Raw genomic sequence first — 20,024 nt, forward strand, 5'->3', positions numbered from 1 at the left:
TAGATACACATATCTATACCTAGACAGATCATCGGTAAAGGTAATGAAATAGGCATAACCACCCCTGGTCTACACATCAAATAGCCTATATATGTCTGTGTATACCAGGATAAATAACTCAGTGGCCCTTTCCCTATGTCCTATAAAGAGTAACTTGACTATTTTTCTTCGAAGACAAGATTAACAAGCTGGATACGACTCTGAATTAAGAGAGTCAAGGATCTCATCATTTTTTAGTTTATTTATCCTGTCCTCTCCAATATGGCCTAGTCTATGATGCCACAAGTACTTCTAGTTAATTTCATCTCTGCATCTCTTTTGACCTATAGCACTTACTACTTACTCGTTTAAATTCACATTCGCATCAACATACAAGTGATATAGACTGTCAATTTAAAAATTTCTTATAACTAATTTATTTTATAAATAAATAGAATAAAATTTTTTATTAAAATTAATTTTAAAATCTTCCTGTGCTAGCACAAACATGAAAATTAAATTCCAACTAGCTATAGAAACAAAAAATAGTCCTTTAAAGCTAATCTAAAACCAGATGGTAATCTAAATAGATAAGTACCAATGGCTTCTGCAGTAATGTTTTACTCCATTGCTGATCTGAAGGATCATGTTACCTTTCCTCAACCTCCTACTTTCTATTAGATCCTGTATTAAGGTACATATATGAGCACTCGAATCAGAGTCTAATATCCAACTAGAAGTAGAAGAAACCATAAGATTAGATTTAATTACGAGCATACATTTCGAAGATTTATCATCCTTTTTGATCTTTAGGCTCTCCAGGTAAAGTGGACAGTTCCTCCTCTAGTGGCCTTCAGCATCACAGTGGAAACACTTTCTCTTTGCTTCAGCCTTCTTTAGAACATCCTTCTTTGACTTGTTCTCTTTCTTTTGCTTCTTAGCAAACTTTATCTTCTTCTTTCCAGTAAACTTTCTCTTGAAAGAAGTTCGCTCCACTGCGAGAGCAGTGCCCCTTCAATTCTTCAAGATTCCTTCCGTAGTGACCAACATGTTGATTAGTTCAGGTATAGTGCAATCAAGTTTGTTTATATAAAAATTTATAATAAATTGACTATATGAACTCATAAGGGATCGAAAGATCAAATCCATCAGTAATTCTTTTTGCATATCAAGCTCGAGCTTTCTAAGCTTCTCAATGTCCTTGATCACTGTCATACAGTGCTCATAGACTGACCGCCCTTCATGCATCTTTAAATTAAAGAGTCTCTTGAATACTTCAAAGTGCGCTGTACAGCTCTGCTCACCATACAACTCTTGCAGATGAGTGATCATAGTCCTAGCAGTGGACATATGCTCATGCTGGCTTTACAACTCATTTGACATAGATACCAGTATATAGCACTTGACCCAACTGTCTTCATCCATCCACTTTTCAAAAGCAGCACTTTGCTCAGTGATAGGATGGTTTGGTAATACTATGGGTTTCTGATCAAGTACATGATCTAGTTTTTCTAAGGTCAGAACAATCCTGAGATTTCTGAGCTAATCTTTGTAAGTAGTTTCAGTCAAATAATTGGTTTCAAGGATGCGGGCTAGAGGATTTGAGGCTGATATTGTTTAACTGCAAGAGTAGAGATTTCAGTTAGACTTTTGTACTTAAATGTTATATTTGCTTCTAAAGACTTTAAGATGCAAACAATGGCTCTCACTAATTTTTCGGATCCCTCCACTCCCCAGATGGAAAATAAAAATCCTGATGCGACAAAAGGATTCCTAATAGATGCTGCAGTTCCACTGATGCCATGCATCTCACCTAATAGTTATTGATAACACACACATCGATGCGTAGGCAACTTTTTATCCAGATACTTCTCTAAGCATGTTGTAGCGACTTGGTCTCTAAGTCATATGGGCTCATCTAACAGTTATTAACCATACTCCTTAGTTAAGCCCGATCCACCATTCACAAGCAGGTGTAAGACCGTCATTGGGTCTCTTACCTAACAGTTGTTGGGCCCAATCCCATCCTTACCGTAGAGCAACTCTTTGCTAATAGAGTGGTTGCGTATTTTTGATGCAACTGAACCACTATAACCAGCTGAGAACAATCAATACCAGTAGCATGCCCACACATTTACAATGGTGAAAAACCTATGAACTTAATATTTGTGAAAAGATTTAGATTTAGATCTTATCTAATAAGTCATTATATGACTGATCTAATTGACATAGGCTAAACCAAACTGCTAAACAACTTTATTCAAGACCGAATCTTCTAAATTAGCTAGATAAGTAGAGATTAGTGGGGGTCCCCCCGTTGCTTTATTTAGACATCAATAAATTGATCAGATAAGCTAACGAAACTAATTAAATAACCACATCTCAATTACTTACCTTAGACACCAAAAGATCAATTGGTCCAAATAGGTTAACTCAAGCGAATCAGGCTCAAACAATCGAGCCAAATTAGGTCTTAAAGTTAATCGATTCTACATATGAGATTCAATCGATTTGATCAATAATAATTGTATGATCATATAATTTAATTGATCTAATTTTAATCAATACTTGACTCGATTTGATCAATTACTTAATTTTAGATTTTAAAATCAAATTTTAGATCTAAATTCTTTACATAAAAGTAAATTTTAAATTATAAAAATAATTTTTAGATTTAACATACAAATATTTATCTCATATATGCATATAAAATTCAGATCTAAATAAAATTCAGATCAACACATGATATCATATATCTCACATACTAATCATGAATTATATTAAAAATAATTTTATAATCTAAATATATAATCATATATCTCAAATATGAATCATGATTCAGATCTAATAAAATTTTAAGTTTATGCATGCACCTATATATAACATGAACATGAATGTGAACTAGAAATCGTTCTAAATCAAAATTCAGATCTATGCATGCTTTGACATATCAAATATATATTTTAAAATTAAATTTAAAATTAAAGTTTAGATTTAAAATATTTATCAATATATCTCATGTATCAAGAAAAATCAGATTTTGAAACTCTCTTCAAAAATATATGTTAATTTCAGTATATGAAATCTGTGGCTCTAATACCACTATTGAAATTTATGTATTGGCATGTATGTATATTTTAAAAAAAAAAATTTAAATAACATAGTAGAATAAAATATTAAAATATTTTTAATCTATATCATGTATGCATAAAAATGTAAACCACTAGGATCTAGTTCACATGCTGAAATTGAACGTATGATGAAATTCAATATGTATTCGAATCACATACCTGTTTTGCAATTTTTTTTTTCAAATTTGGATCTGAAAGAGAAGAGATTTTTTCTTAGCCATGCAAGTATCCGATCTTTATAAGTATCCACTCAGGATCGGTCTAGAACAGCTCTTTTAAATTATTTTTTTTTATTTAAGAAAAATTAACTTACTGAATCTGAACGAAGTCTAGATCGTGATCAACTCTTGATCTCTTTTCTTGATCTTCTTCTTCTCTTCTTCTCTTATCTTTCTTTCCTTGATTATGCTGCTACCAAGCATCAGGAACCAGCACTCAAAGGGGATGCCCAAAGCCCTTATGGGCATGAAGAAGTGGGACGCCTAAGGGTGGGTTATGTGGACATCCAAGAGGAGGAGAAGGGGAGGAGAAGAGAGGGCGTGGGGCACTCTAAGAGGGGGCGTTGGCTGCTGGTTGTGATGCCTAGGGATCTTAGGAGAGGTCTTTTTAAATAGACACAAGAATAGAATCTTATTCAATCTCATAATACAAGTCCTACTTGTATTAGATTTCTTAATAACTTAAGTTATTCAATTTTTTTTAGAAAATCTATTAGGTGCTAACTCTTAGAGCTCTTGCACCTACTAAATCACATCCCAAAGTGCACCCAAGGGATGCCCCATAAGGATCCACATGCCCTCTAAAGATGGAAGATGCCCAACTTGATCAAATCAAGTGGCACCCCAACTAAACTATCAAAGAATATTAATTAAGGACTTATATCCTTAATTCATTTGATCCAAAATCTTAGACACCCAATAATTGAAGTCTAATAAATCTAATTCATTTAGATTATTAATAGATAATTAAATTTGAATAATCTTATCAAATAAAAAATTCAAACGGAAAGAAAAAATTGGATCCAACCATATGCTAGCAAGGTTACCTTGAACCCAGTAGGATTTTTCTAAACCCAATTGAGACTTCATAAGTTCAATTGCTTATTCTTGATCTAATTCCTTTATTGTGTGATCCCATAGATTCAATTCTATCTGGTAATGAGATATACAATGATCTCTATCAAAGTATTATTGAAACTCTTTTCAATGGATCGAAATAATTTCACTCTAACTCATCAAAGATTATCGATCTAGAATAATTCTAGTGAGCTCTCACAATCCACAAGTAACACCTAGTAGTATATATGGCAATCTATTAGAATTGAAAAAAATCTAAAGGTGTAGTTAATATGTGAGTCAGTTTCTCTATCGTGAGTCTCGACTAGATGGCAAGTCATGGATAAATCATCAAATCTTAACATCAGTCATATGATAGATTTGATCAGCTCAAGTTCAAATGTGATCTCTATGAAAATTCTTTTCCATCAATCATACTACTGTGGTCATAGACTCTCGAACTTAGCCTTTCAAATTTTATAAGACTACTCCTTTCTATCAAGATCGATAAATCCCATCTTAATGCATACCCTACTCTTATAGTGGACCAACTATCGCCATCATCCACTATAAAAGCTCATTGAGACCCATATTTATGTGTCAATCAAACTCCAACAGTCTCACTATGAGCAGTCATACCATCTCAAATTAAAGAATCATTCACACAACTATAGCATCGAGACAATCACTGATGATCGAATAGAAATCCAAATAATCTCTTATATGGTCGTGCTCAATATCAGTTATTTTCTAACAACTACCCACACTCGTCGTTCAGTGTTTCTACACTGTAGACTAGAGACTCATCTATCTCGAAGAAAGTAATTTACGCATCAATCTATCCGGATCGATCACCGTCCTCATGATGATACTATGACTGAGAGCATTTAGAAATTAAATATATGTCTCTAATTCTCAACACCTTGAGAATATGTATCAAAAGTTAATTTCATGGATGATTCAAGGACACATCACACTTGAATGAAAAATAAACTTACTCTTTTATTGATCAAATCAATATATTAAATATAAAATTATATCCTAAATTTATTACAATGTGTCGATCATATTGGCTTCTAAGACATACATCTAACAAGATGTGATTAGCTTAAGTCCAATAGCGATTTCAAATGAAATTTTTTTTTTATTAATTATACTACAATAGCCATAGACTTGTGGACTCAACTTCTCAAATCTCATAGGATTACTCCTCTCCATAGATCCCATATAGATGCTTATCTTGCTCACACAGCTCAGCCAACTAAAGCTAACATCCACTATAAAAGCTCATGATCGGATTAATATTTATGTATAGTCAAACTACAGTCGTCTAACTATAAGCAATTGTGACACCATAGGTCAAAGAATCAGTCAGACAACTACAGTATTAAGATGATCACTGGTGATTGAATAAAAATTCATATGATCTCTCATATGGTCACGCTCAGTATTAGTTATTCTCTAACAACTATTTGCACTTGCCACTCAGTGTCTCTATACGATAAACTAAAAACTCATCTATCTCAAAGGAAGCAAACATGCATCGATCTATCCGAATTGATCACCATCCCCATAACTATCCTATGATCAAGAGCAATTTAGAAATCGATCATACATGACTCTAATTATCAACACTTAAGAATATTATTATAATATCAATTTCAAAGATGATTCAATGACACATAACACTTGAACGAAAAAAAAACTTGCCCTTTATTGATTAAATCAATAGTTTAAGTATAAATTTGTGTCAGAGAATAAAAATATGTTAATCAATAATGGACTTCTAGGATGTATATCTAACATTGTGTACTAGAATAAAATAACTATCTCATATTTATTTAATTGTATATCATGATATCTTAACTTTGTACCATATTTATAAAAGTAAAGTGATATTTTGTATGTTTGAACTAGAAAGTAATGTTATAATGGTTTGATTAGGAACTGTAGTTGACACAAGTATTTATCATGCGATGGAGTTTGACTTCTATCTTTGTAGCCATGTTGGTATAAAGATAATATTTTTTTATGCTTCTTCCTGTTTGTTTATGTTGACCAACACATTATCATGTACTACGAGATGAGAGTCATTTTTCTGTTGATACATTGCAGATGTTAACTAATAATTTTATATAATATCTGATCTCTCTAATGGAGGATTGACATCAGTTAGCAGATCTGGGGATAGGTCTGCTGTGGTGCACCATCTGCCATAGATCAAGGATAATGTTAAAGAAGTATATATAATAATTAGATATAAAATTTTTAAATTATAGAAGCATCAATAGGTTAAATTTTAAGAAAATCCTAAAATCCTAAGGAATCAACTAGGGTTTGAACATTAGAACTTAATTACAAAGAAGAAATAGAGAAAAAATTAGGGCTCATACTACTGGAGATCAAAGAGATCCAAGATTGATAAAACCTCTCATGGATGTAATGGATGAAACCTTGATGATGTTATAGCTAAAAATTTTCAAGGAGAACTGCTCGATGTAGATTGTATGATCATAAAGAGTGCTTTATAGAGGAATCATGGTGAAATCAAAGATCTGTATGATGGGATTCCATCCATATCTAGTTAAAGTTTTTGTATTGGAGTCAATATTGAGAAATGTATCCTAAAACTAATTGTGTGATGATTGAATTTTTTTTGTATATGAATTATTCATTGATAAATAAAAATTATTTTGATATTTTTTATCACAAAATTACATCTTCCTTGTAGAACTCTTTTGTTGTGATGAAGCCCTTAGAACTATGTTAGTAATCGATAAAAGAAAATTTATCGTATAGTTCTTAAACATATTCATGATCAAATGATACGTTATTATAGGACAATGTCATTTATCGAGTGGAGGTCATTGTGTGTCATATGGGTTGGTTATCTTTTTAACCAAGGAGTGTGGTGATAATTGTATGGCATACAGGTGAGATATAGAAGTACATCATCACTGAACAAGTGACTCACCTACTGAGCGCTCTGCTGTCAAGAGCTACTCACATAACGTATAGACATAAGTATCCCTCAGACTTGATATCACCATAGTGACTTACAAGCAACTCACTATGCTTTGGTGCTGGACTATCTAAATTTCTAATGCAGTCACGGAAGGCTACAGAGTACAGTCAAGTACTTACGAAATCTGTGTATGGATTAAGATGGGATTTACTCTTCTGAATTATAAGAGTTGATGTATTGCTGTATTTTAATTTAGTAAAATTTTGATCAAGATAATCCATGAGATGGATTTGAAAGATTGAAACAAGCAACTCACTATGCTTTGGTGCTGGACTATCTAAATTTCTAATGCAGTGACGGAAGGCTACAGAGTACAGTCAAGTACTTACGAAGTCTGTGTATGGATCAAGATGGGATTTACTCTTCTGAATTATAAGAGTTGATGTATCACTGTATTTTAATTTAGTAAAATTTTGATCAAGATAATCCATGAGATGGATTTGAAAGATTGAAATACAATATGCATGAAACACTCAAGATTGACAGTTAATCCTAATCATCCTAGAGCATTCAGGATCAAAAAGATGAATTATACGATAATCATATGCATAGATTTTAAAATATTCTCTATCGATTATTCGATCTATCTGGACATTGGAAACCATTGCTAGATGGTATCTTTGATTAGTACAGGAAATAGTTTCATGCTACTAGCTTAGTGTTCAAATCTATAGAGTCACGCACAAAAGTCAAATGATGTAGGAAAGTATTGGCCTATATTTATATATCCAATTTGAAAGTATTTAATTTGATTGAACATATAAACTAACTTGATTGAGAATTAAGTTATGGGTCAAATAGAATTGAAGAGTTGACTATGTCTAGCTAGCACTATACATGAGATTTAGGTTCAATCTCGGAGATGAACAGTTTTTGATCTATGATCCAAGAAGCCCATGATCCAAGGAGCCTATGAGAGCTTAGATTTAAGTGTTAATTAATTTTAGATTAAATCTGATTTAATTAGACTTAATTGAATTGAAAATTTTAAGTTAAGATTGATCTTAAATCCTAAATAGTTTAGGACTGACAGTCTTTCAAAATTATTTTGAATCAGCTTCAATTTAGATTCAAATTGATCCAATTTTGGATGAGATCTTTAAAGTCTATTTTCACTGAGATCTCTCACCTCCATGGCTGACCAACACCTGGTTTGGTGCTGGTTGTGGGCCATCCCACATGGATGTGGGTGTGGGTGCATGTGGGCACCAAATTGGGCACCAATCCTTTCTCAACTGCGAGTCATTCTTTGATAAGTTATGGATTGATTCAAAATTTATTTGAATTAAGAATCTTAATCTTATGGGTTATAGAGAATCATCTATAAATAGGGAAGGTCTCTATCTATAAAACAGAGCAATCAAATTATGTGAAAGAGAGAAAGTGAGAGAGAGGCGTGAGACATGAGATCCAAGTGGGCGTCCCCTCTTGGCATCTCTTTGTTGCCACCCCTCTTCCTCTTTGCCATGGTCCTTCTTGAATATCCTCCTTACTGGTGTGAGGCATCACACCAGCAGCTCTTTTTTCTTCTTTGGTGGCCTTAGAAGGTTCTTCAATCCAAAGCTTCATCCCACTTTCCTACAAAGCTTAGCATGTGCGTGAAGTAGAGGGCCTGCAAATTCAGGTCTACGTGAGGATTTGAATTTAAATTTTGGAGATTTGATCCCTATTCTATTACAATCCAAATAAAAATTTGAACTCTATTTAGTTTAATATACAAAAAATTTTAGATGCAACCTGGGTTATCCACTAAGAATAAGCTTTCTTTCCCGTCAATTGGTGTCAAAGCCAGACTTAATTAATTTTTTTGATTATTCATATATTTTTTGATTTAGATCTATTTAAATAAAATTTATGATTTGATTTTGATTGAATTATAAGAATCTAATCAATAGTTGGTTAAGGTTTGTTATAAGTTTGTTATAATAGAATCTTATTAATATTGTTGAAATAATAATCTAATTTAAAATCTATTTAAATTAATTTTAATAAAATTTTAATATTATTATTTTGGTTATAAAGTTGGACTTATTTTAGATCTGAATTGAATCTATTTTGATAGATTTTCAGATATGATTTCTAATAAAATTTTATACAACATCAAAATAGATTTAACCAGAAAATTAATCCTTATACGTTCATGTTTGTATCTAATTAATTTTTTATATAATATTAAATCTAAAATTGATATTTTATAATCAATATAAGTTATATTTCATATCTGATATGATGTATATGATGCATCAAATCTAATTAGATTAGATAAAGAATATGATTGATAAGATCAAGTCATATTTATAAATTATTTTATCAAAATTATATGTTGATGTGATTGCATATAAAATTAGATTTCAGATCTTAGTAGTCCAGTACTCAGATTGATGAGATCACTAGATCATTTGATCAAAAAAGATCGAAGAGATTAATTTTTCTCTCTTGCTCATTCGATGGATTCTCTTAAGATGTGTAGGGATGTCCTTGTGATCCAATTTCATAAAGAAAAAAAGTGAATAGATTCTTATGAGTTATTTTAATAATAAATATATTTAAATTAGATCTAAAATAATTTATGATTCATTATAATAAGATAAATTTAGATATAAAATTATTTTAGAATCTGAATAGTATGAATCTAAAAATTATCATGATGCATGTGATGCTTGTATGAAGTTTAGATCATACCTATGCATGTTTAATTATTAAATATATTATAAAAATTTATTTTTATGACTTAAAATATATGGTATGCTTCACTTTAAATTCTGGTAGAATAGTTCTATAAACTGAAACACACGTTTCACATATTTAATTCTAAATTAAGTTTAAACGATCTAGATTTAAGAATTGAAGATCATTAAGACACCATATAAATCGATGGGCTATGGGTTAGCAAGAATTAGATTCTTTTATTAAGTTAGATCTACAATTAGAAATATATATGAACTAAGTAGAGAAATTGATTAAATCTAATCAAGAGTTGAATTAAATTAGATCAAAATTTTTCTACATCAATCTCAATAGTTGAAGTTTGATCAAGTCCATATCTTTTTGACCTTAATGAATGGATCCGGATCATGGCTCCATGGTTGAGCCCGAATCTTCTAGTAGATCAAATCAAAACTAATTAATCAATTAGTATCTAAGATAAGTATGATAGATTTGATTAAATAATTATTAATTGGGAGCTACTCACCTAGATGGCGTCTACGGTGAGTTAATGATATATCTCTCTTACTGTTCTCACTTACCTGGCCAGTATGGTAGATTATATTTTGATTAGGTCACTAGTTAATTTGAGCTGACCCATGCCATTAAGATAAATTATTATAACTAATTTAATTATTTTTAGACCAGCTTGTATCTAATCCACTACATGAATTGATGAAGTCAGTGAGAGAATTTACAGCTTGCAGGTCAACTTTTTTTCTTATTCTCAAGTAAATAAAATCAAATCATCTAAATTATTAGATTCTTAAAATGATACAGTTATAGAGATAACTTGTTCATAGCCTCTTATTAAGGTGCATGATAATAAGTTCAATATTCTAAGTAGGCATTTGAGGTGACATACACCTGGTGTCTATTATGTATTAGAATTATCATCCATCATATGACCATCTTGTTGTATCTTTAGATCAATGCTCAGGTTGGCCGAGCCACACTCGAGCCTGGACATCTATTTGTTGGATGCACTTGGTATTGTCATGTTAATGGTTGGATCTAACCAAAATTTTCAGTGGAGGCACCACATACCTGCTGAAGGAATATCTGGGGTAAAACTAAATTACTAAATTGTTTGGAGAAAAATTGGTTATGAATGTACTCATGGATATACTAAGATTGGCCGAGCCATATTCAGATCCAAATGCAGTCTGTATGGATTTTAGTATCTGCTAAAAAATTAATGTAATTCCTCAAGTTGGAGGTAGAGACTACTAATTCGTATAAAATAATAGAAGAATCTTTAGACTAAAATTCATATCTTTAAGATTAAAAATAATTCATATGCTAATAGATTTTTATTTTTTTTTTTAGCTATGGCCAACATACTATCCCTCCATTTACTGTTGGACAGCGATAAGCTTACTGGACCCAACTTTGATAGCTGCTATCGAAAGTTGAAGATCATCTTGGAGCATGAGAGGATTCTGTACATCCTTATAGATGAAATACCTGAAGAACCTACTACCAACACTCTTCGTGCTGTGATAGACACTTATCTAAAGTAGCTCAATGATCGCACAACTATGCATTATATAATGAGGACAGTCATGAACGACTAACTTAGCCATAGGTTCAAGGATGCATAGTCAGAGGAGATCATTCAAATATTGAATGAGTCTTTCGGAACTCCTAAAGATGCGGAGAGATACAAAATCTCTTACACAGTATTCAATGCTTGTATGTGAGAGGGAGCTTCAGTCACTACCTATGTACTGTACATGATTGAGCAGATTGAATGTCTGAGTAAACTTGACTTTCTGTTGCATGAACAATTAGGCAAGGATGTTATTCTTAACTCGCTACCGAAGTCCTTCCTATCCTTTCTCAATCATTATAGAATGATGAAGCCTGCAGTAAATTATCATGGTTTGCTAGGATTACTGCAGATTTTTGAAGACCACCAGCTCTAGAAGGAGCCGGTGCATATTGTGGGAGGTTTATCTGTAGGTCGTCGATCTATTAAGAGAGAAAAGAAGAAGAAGGTACAAAAAACTCGTGCCGTCGATCCAAAGTAGAGCAGAAACTCGAAAGTCGATAAGAGTCAAGTAGAATGCTTCGTCTACGAGAAGTTAGGTCATTAAAAATAGAATTATCCTGCTTACATAGCCACCTTTGATCCAAATAGGCCTGAGAATAAAAGAAACAAGCAAACAGTTGCTTCACAAGGTACTTATATGATAACTCCTTATAATTTTTTGATTTATAATACTACTATTTAGATATTGGATATCGAAAGTCTGATTAATATATGCAATTCATTGCAAGAACTGTAGATAAGTAAAAAATTTTGAGAAGACGAGTAGTTCCTAAACATTGGAGATGGAAGCCTTATTCCAGTCCTGACTTTAGAAACTTTGCAGCTTGTCTTCGAGTCCAGTAGTGTTATGTTAGATAATTATCATTATTATCCTTTCTTTTTGATGAATGTCATCTCTGTAGGCTTTTTGGCCAAATTTGATTTTACGTTTATAATAAAAGATGATTTTTGTGATATCATTATGAATGATACTGCAATTATGTGATGATAATTAAGACATGGCATATACGTAATATCACGGTCTGTTGGTGTAATATACACATCCAGTAAGCATTCTAAAATAGATAATGTCAGTGAATCTTATTTTTGGCATTATGGGCTTGGTCATATGAACAAGAATAAGATTGATAGGTTAATCAAGGAGTGTGTCCTTGAAATAGATGATTATAAATCATTACCAATTTACAAATCCTATCTACTTGATAAGATAACTAAATCATCTTTTAAGATAAAAGGTAAAAGAGCCAACGATATCCTAGATCTAATATATATTGATGTATGCGGACCTATAAATATAAGTACTAGAGAAGAATACTACTACTTCATTATATTTACAGACAATCTATCGAGATATGGGTATGTCTACCTTGTGAAGTATAAATCAGAATCATTCAAAATATTCAAACGATTCTGTAATGAAGTAGAGAAATAAATTGAAAAGAATATTAAGACCCTTCGATCAGACCGAAGAGGTGAATACCTCACCAGTGACTTCCTGATATATCTAAAAGAGAATAAGATTCTCTCATAGTGGACCCCTTCTGGAACACCACAACATAATCGGATGTCAAAAAAAAGAAATCAAATCTTGTTAGATATGATCCGATCCATGATAGACTTTATGAGTGTGCCAATCTTCTTTTGGGGATATGCTCTAGAAACTGTCTGCTATATTCTGAATAAGATGCCGAGCAAGTCTGTCAACAAAATTTCATATGAGATATGGACTGGACATAAGTCGGTGCTCTCACATCTTAGGATCTGAGGATGTCCAACTTATGTCAAACATTTAAAGATAGATAAGTTTGGATCTAAATTCGATAAATGCTTGTTCGTAAGGTATTCAAAGAAAATTAAAGGATAATACTTTCACCTTGCTAAAGAGCAAAAAGTGTTTATCAGCAACAGGACAGTCTTTTTGAAAAATGAGTTCCTTAGAGAAGGAGCTAATGGCTATAAAATTGAACTTGATGAAGTTCAAGAGGTGAAAGAATTGACACACATAGAATTAAATTTGATTGAAGAATCAAATCCAAAACCAGTAAAAGCACCATTGAAGAGATCCGATAGAGTACCAAATCAGCCAGATAGATACTATGGTTTTTTGATCCGAGATGATGACTGATAAACACTTAATTTAAGTCATTTAAAGCAGAAAATTATATTTAATTTATTTTATTTATTAAGAATTTGATGCTTCTTTTTATGTTTTACAGGAAAGATGATTGCCGATACAAAAAGTTCGATTTATAGATCAAAAAGACTCAAGTTTGAAGAAATTTGGACTTAAAATAAAATTAAAATAAAAGAAAGATGCATACGGTATTATAGAAAATGAAGATACTATGCAAGGAATCCAAAAGGATATAGACGTCATTGTGAAGAAATAAAAGTTTCTTTTTGGAATATAAAAAGAGTATTTACGCGGCAGTGTTCACGCGGCGAGTGTGGGCGCGAGCATGGACGCGGGGCGGATGCAGGGGCGGACGTGGGGCAGACGCGGGGCGGGCGCGAGTGCGGGCACAGGCGCGGCATCGCAAGCGGGCGTGCGCAGACGTGCGGGTGCTAGCGTGCAGGTGCGGGCACGCGGCGAGCGGGCACGCGGCAGGCGGGTTCGCGGGGAGTTTTTGCTGGCGGACGAACAAATGCTTATTAAAGGAAAAAAATTAATATTTAGAAATACTTTGAGAGGAAAGATTTATATTTTTTTTATTTATTTGTGATCTTTCCATCTTATCCATCCATCTTTTAGTCTTTAGCATTTTTTTTAGTCCCACATCAGAAAATCATGTAAAACTCCTCCCTCCTAACACCTATAAAAAGACTTTTATACTCTCATTGGAGGGGGAGCCCAGAAATTCTTCTAGAGCCTTACATAGGGGAATAGAAAGGGACTACTCCATGAGCAGCTAGGCTAGCAGTCTCGGGAGTGGAGAAAAAATTTTGTAACGACACAGAGATGGTTTATTATTCTAAACTTTCTTGTATTTCTTTATATGCAATAAAGATTATGCTTTTTATTTAAATCATCATGAGTTCTTTATTTGCTCTCTTTCATATGCTTTTATTTATGCTTTCTTGTTAGATTAATATTAGGAACAACTTTTACTTTCTGGAGACGCACCGTGATCTACGGATACGGGACGTGCCGAGAAAAGAAGAGTTATTTACCTAGTACTTTCCGGAGACGCATCGTGATCTACGGGTACGGGGCATGCCGAGGGAAGACAGGTATTTTTCTTAAGATTAATCACATCTATTTAATTAAAAAAAAGAGATACAACTCTACTAGTGCAAAATTAATTCAAAACTCTCGAGCTCTTTATTTTCTAATTACATCAATTTTAAGATAATTTATTTTCTAAATCAAAAACAATACTTCTTTCTTTTATTTTGCAATCTCAACTTAGCCCAAGGTCCCTGAGGATACGATCTCGACTCATCCTACCTACGTAGTGAGTAGAGTTATTTTTGGTGCTATCAACGACTACACATCAAATTTTGGCGCTGTTGTCGGAGATCTTGGCACGGTTGAATTAAAAAAAAAAGCTACTGATATTTCATAACACTAAACTAAAATAGCGTAACCTCAAATATAAAAAATTCTAACTTGATTGGACACCTTGTTTCTTTTCATCTCATCTCCATAATTAATCTTAAGGGCAATAGCCCATTAATTAGATAAGGTGGGGATTTGATCACCCTTCCTTAGCCCACAAATCACTCTCTTGCATTTGCATAACCTAGATCTTAATCTAAAATTAATTAGACGTTGACCCCTAAGAATTTCGAGCTCAATAGGATAAGAAAGCTCTAGAGTTGAACCGAGTGTGGATTGGTTAATTGCTCAGTGTCTAAGGCAAGTGGTTAAAGAAAGTAATTTTTAATTGATTCCGTTGACTGACCTGGCCAACTCAGTTGGTATCTAAGGAAAGCAACGAGCAGGAAACCTCCCACATCTTATGCTTTCCTGGCTGAGTCAGTTAGTCAATCTTGAGCTTGGAGTGCTCAAAGGCGGTCTTGGAAGTTAGGAGCTGTCTAGATCTAAGTTAACCTTAGGATAGAGAGTCTATACTTGTTTAAGTTGATTGCAATTAACATCTAAACATTAACTAATTTCTCCATTTTCATAGATTTAAGATTATTAGGTTCTTCTCTTTAGATTTTTTTCATTCTTTTCTCAATTTATTATATATATATATATATATTATAAAAACTAAAATTTTTTGTATTTGCTCTAAAGTATAATTGTAAGGTGTATGCTTGGCCGTAGATCGTTACGACCAGAAATCCAACCTTTTGATCCAGAAATAAAAAGAACCTTTAGAGCCAACAGACATAAAAATATGGACCGAAATCAGGAGAATGATCCACCCAAGCAATTGAAGGAGTACTTTACTCCTTCCACATATACCTACTCTCCTTGTATTCAAGTGCCCCCTGTGGAGGCCACTCAATAAGAAATTAAGTCCAGTATAATCCAAATGTTACCTTCATTTTATGGACTTAGTAATGAGGACCCTTATAAACATCTTGAAGAATTTTTTGAGATATGCTCAACTGTCAAAATTCACAACTTCTCCGATGATGCTCTTAGGTTAAAATTATTTCCTTTTTCACTTAAGGACAAAGCCAAATACTGGCTACATACTTTGGATTCCATGACTATATCAACCTGGGACCAGCTGCAAGGAGAGTTTCTCAAGAAATATTTTTTCATAGGAAAAACTAATCAAATAAGGAAAGTCATAACTAGTTTTTTTCAATTAGATGGAGAAATATTTCATGAAATATGGGAGAGATTAAAGGACCTTATTAGAAAATATCCCCACCATGCTGTACCCAAGTGGCAGTTAATCCAATATTTTTATGATGGGCTATCAGAAAGACATCGACAAATGGTCAATGCATCATGCGGTGGGATATTCATGCTGAAAAGTGAGGATAAGGCATGGTAACTGTTTGAAATTTTAAGTAAAAATTTATTACATCATATGTCTGCCTCTATTAGAGATAAACCCATGTTAAACCCAAAGAGAGGTGGAATATATGAAGTAGGAAATGCCATAGATATCCATCATAAAGTAGATGAACTATCCCAAAAATTAGATCGTCTTCTAAATACTGGACAATCTCCGATTCCACCTAACCCAATCCAAGAAGTTTGTGCATTGTGTGCAAGTCCGAACCATTTTGTTAGTGAATGCCCAACCGTACCTCAATTTTCTGAGTTTGTGCACGAGCAGGTTCAGCAAGCTCAAGTCCAACAAGCTCGCAGACCAGGAAATGATCCATATTCGAACACTTATAATCCTGACTGGAGAAACCATCCAAATTTTTTCTGGAGACCACAACCAGTGGTTGGTCCTGCCACACCTCGACCTCAATATCAGGACCCAACATGTAGGCATGGACCATACCATCAATTTTAAAATGTTCCTCAACCGTCTACTACTGGTCACAGCTCAGCTTTTGAGAAAAAAATTCTGAAAGCACTAGAATGATTAGAAGTCAACACTCAGATCCTTAACTCCCACACACAATCCATTGCTAAGCTAGAGACCCAAATAGGTCAACTAGCGACTGCATTCAGTAGGAGGGAAGGAGGAAAATTATCTAGCCAACCCGAGAGCAACCCAAGAGGGCAATTTGTGATTGAGAGCTCTAATACCCCAGAAGTTTTTTCTGAACATGCCAAATCAATCATGACTCTGAGAAGTGGGAAGGTCATTGAACACACTAGTACAACTAATGAGACTGACCCTAAACCTCTAACCGAAGCCAAATCACCCAAGAACAAGGAGGACCTAAAAATAGAGAAGGAATCCACTGCACCGAAATCATCTTACTTACCTAAAGCCCTATTTTCAGATGCCCTGAAAGCCCCTATTCCTATAGATAAGAAGGGAGAAAAACTCGATGAGATGTTGGAATTGTTTAAGCAAGTCCAAATTAATCTTTCCCTTTTAGATGCAATCAAACAGGTCCCTGCTTATGCCAAATTTTTGAAGGATTTGTGCATTTAAAAACGTAAATCTAGATCACAAATCCCAAAAAAAGTATGCCTCACTGAACAGGCTAGTTCTGTCTTCCAGCATGCCACTCCTCCAAAGCTTAAGGACCCAGGAGCCCCCATCATTTCCTGTGTTATAGGAGATTATCACATTGAGAAAGCTCTTCTGGATTTAGGGGCAAGTGTGAATCTTTTACCTAGTTCGGTGTATGAACTTTTTAGATTCGGAGAACTGAAACCCATATCAGTCACACTGCAGTTAGCCGACAGATCAATTAAGAAACCACATGGAATGCTTGAGGATGTCTTGGTCAAGGTAGATGAGTTTTACTTTTCAGTTGATTTTTTGATTCTCGACATGAAACTAAGTGACAACCCCAGATAAATTTCTATTATCTTAGGACGACCCTTCCTAGCTACGGCAAATGCATACATTAATTGTAGGACAGGAGTCATGGACGTATCGTTTGGGAATAAAAAACTAAGATTGAATGTGGTTGGTGCTTCCCAAGGACCATCAATGGATAGTTGCTTCGAAGTAGATACACTAGAAGATATGATAGAAGATGCAACACCCACAATTCTAGCACCAGACCCTTTAGATACTTGCTTAGCTCACTTTGGAGTGTATGACTTTGAGGAATATATGAAAGAAGTTAACATCTTGTTGGATACACCACACGATAAAACCACTCCTCTATGGACAATCAAGTATGAGCCATTGCCCACATTAGCCAGTACATCAATAGTCCCATCTTTAGAATCACCACCTATGTTAGAATTGAAACCTCTTCCTGCTACGCTTAAGTATGTATTTCTAGGACTCAATGACACTTTCCGGCAATCATTGCATCAGACTTGACCCCTAATCAGGAAGCACAATTGGTTGGTATTCTGAAGGAACACAAAGAGGCTATCGGTTGGTCCATTGCTGATTTAAAAAGAATTGACCCCTCCATTTGCATGCACCATATTCATTTTGAGGAACATGCCAAACCCCATCGAGATATGCAGAGGAGATTGAACCCAAACATGCGTGAAGTAGTAAAGAAAGAGGTGGTAAAGTGGTTAGATGCTAGAATCATCTACCCCATATCCGATAGTAAATGGGTCAGTCCCACTCAAGTAGTACCTAAGAAATCAGGTATTACTGTGGTTGAGAACGAAGAAGGTGAACTGCTTCCCACTCGCATATCATCTGGATGGCGAGTATGCATAGATTATAGAAAACTGAATACCGTTACTAGGAAGGACCATTTTTCATTGCCCTTCATCGACCAAATCTTAGAACGGTTAGCAGGACAAAGTTTTTTCTGTTTTCTTGATGGTTATTCAGGGTACAATCAAGTACCTGTATTTTCGGATGACCAAGAAAAGACTACCTTTACCTGCCCCTATGGCATCTTCGCTTTTCGGCGTATGCCATTCGGGCTCTGCAATGCACCCGCTACATTTCAACGGTGCATACTGGATATTTTTTCGGATATGGTGGACAAATATCTTGAAGTTTTTATAGATGATTTTTTTGTGTTTGGAACCACCTTTGAAGATTGTCTCCATAATCTTTCCAAAGTTCTGAAACGGTGTATGGAGACAAATCTTGTCCTAAGTTGGGAAAAGAGCCATTTCATGGTGCAGAAAGGAATTGTATTAGGATATATAATTTCTGAAAGAGGGATCGAGGTAGATAGAGCCAAAGTTGAGGTCATTTCAAAACTACCACCCCCTACTTCGGTCCGCCAAATACGATCCTTCTTAGGTCATGCCGGATTTTATAGATGCTTCATCAAAGACTTTAGCAAGATTTCAAGACCCTTGTGCAATCTGTTGGCCAAGGATACACCATTTGTCTTTGACGAAGACTGTTTGAAAGCGTTCAACACATTACGAACAGTCCTGACAACAGCACCTATAATAAAACCCCCAGACTGGTCCATTCTATTTGAGATTATGTGTGATGCCTCTGACTTTGTAATAGGTGCCGTCTTAGGCCAAAAAATCAATAAGGAGCCACATGTGATCTATTATGCTAGCAAGACTCTTTTCGATGCCCAATTAAACTACACTACAACAGAAAAAGAGCTACTAGCAGTAGTGTTCGCCCTTGAAAAATTTCGCTCATATTTGTTAGGGTCTAAGGTTCTAGTTTACTCTGATCATGCGGCTCTAAAACATCTCCTCTCAAAGAAAGATACTAAACCGCGTTTGATCAGATGGATCCTTCTTTTACAAGAATTTGATCTGAAAATTCGAGATAAGAAGGGTTCTGAGAATGTGGTAGCTGATCACATCTCCAGGATCTTAGTTGAACACACGATAGGCATAGATGAGGTCAAAAAAAAATTTTCTGATGAACAACTTTTCGCAATCTCCTCTAGCCGTCCTCCATGGTTTGTCCATATTATCAATTATTTATCAACAGGATAAGTACCTTCTCACTGGACAAAACAAGAAAAGGATCGATTTTTCTCGTAAATTAAACATTATTTCTGGGAAGAACCTGAACTATTCAAATACTGTCCTGACCAAGTTATTCGCCATTGTGTCTCCGAGAGTGAAT

The 20,024-nt window shown here is 34.2% G+C and overlaps 1 pseudogene; it reads right to left on the reverse strand.

The window, feature by feature from the left end:
* Positions 1-16,193: 16,193 nt before the first annotated feature.
* Positions 16,194-16,291, reverse strand: LOC140853567 (small nucleolar RNA R71; annotated as a pseudogene).
* Positions 16,292-20,024: the final 3,733 nt, after the last annotated feature.

Source organism: Elaeis guineensis, chromosome 13, assembly GCF_000442705.2.
Source record: "Elaeis guineensis isolate ETL-2024a chromosome 13, EG11, whole genome shotgun sequence".
Lineage (NCBI taxonomy): Eukaryota > Viridiplantae > Streptophyta > Magnoliopsida > Arecales > Arecaceae > Elaeis > Elaeis guineensis.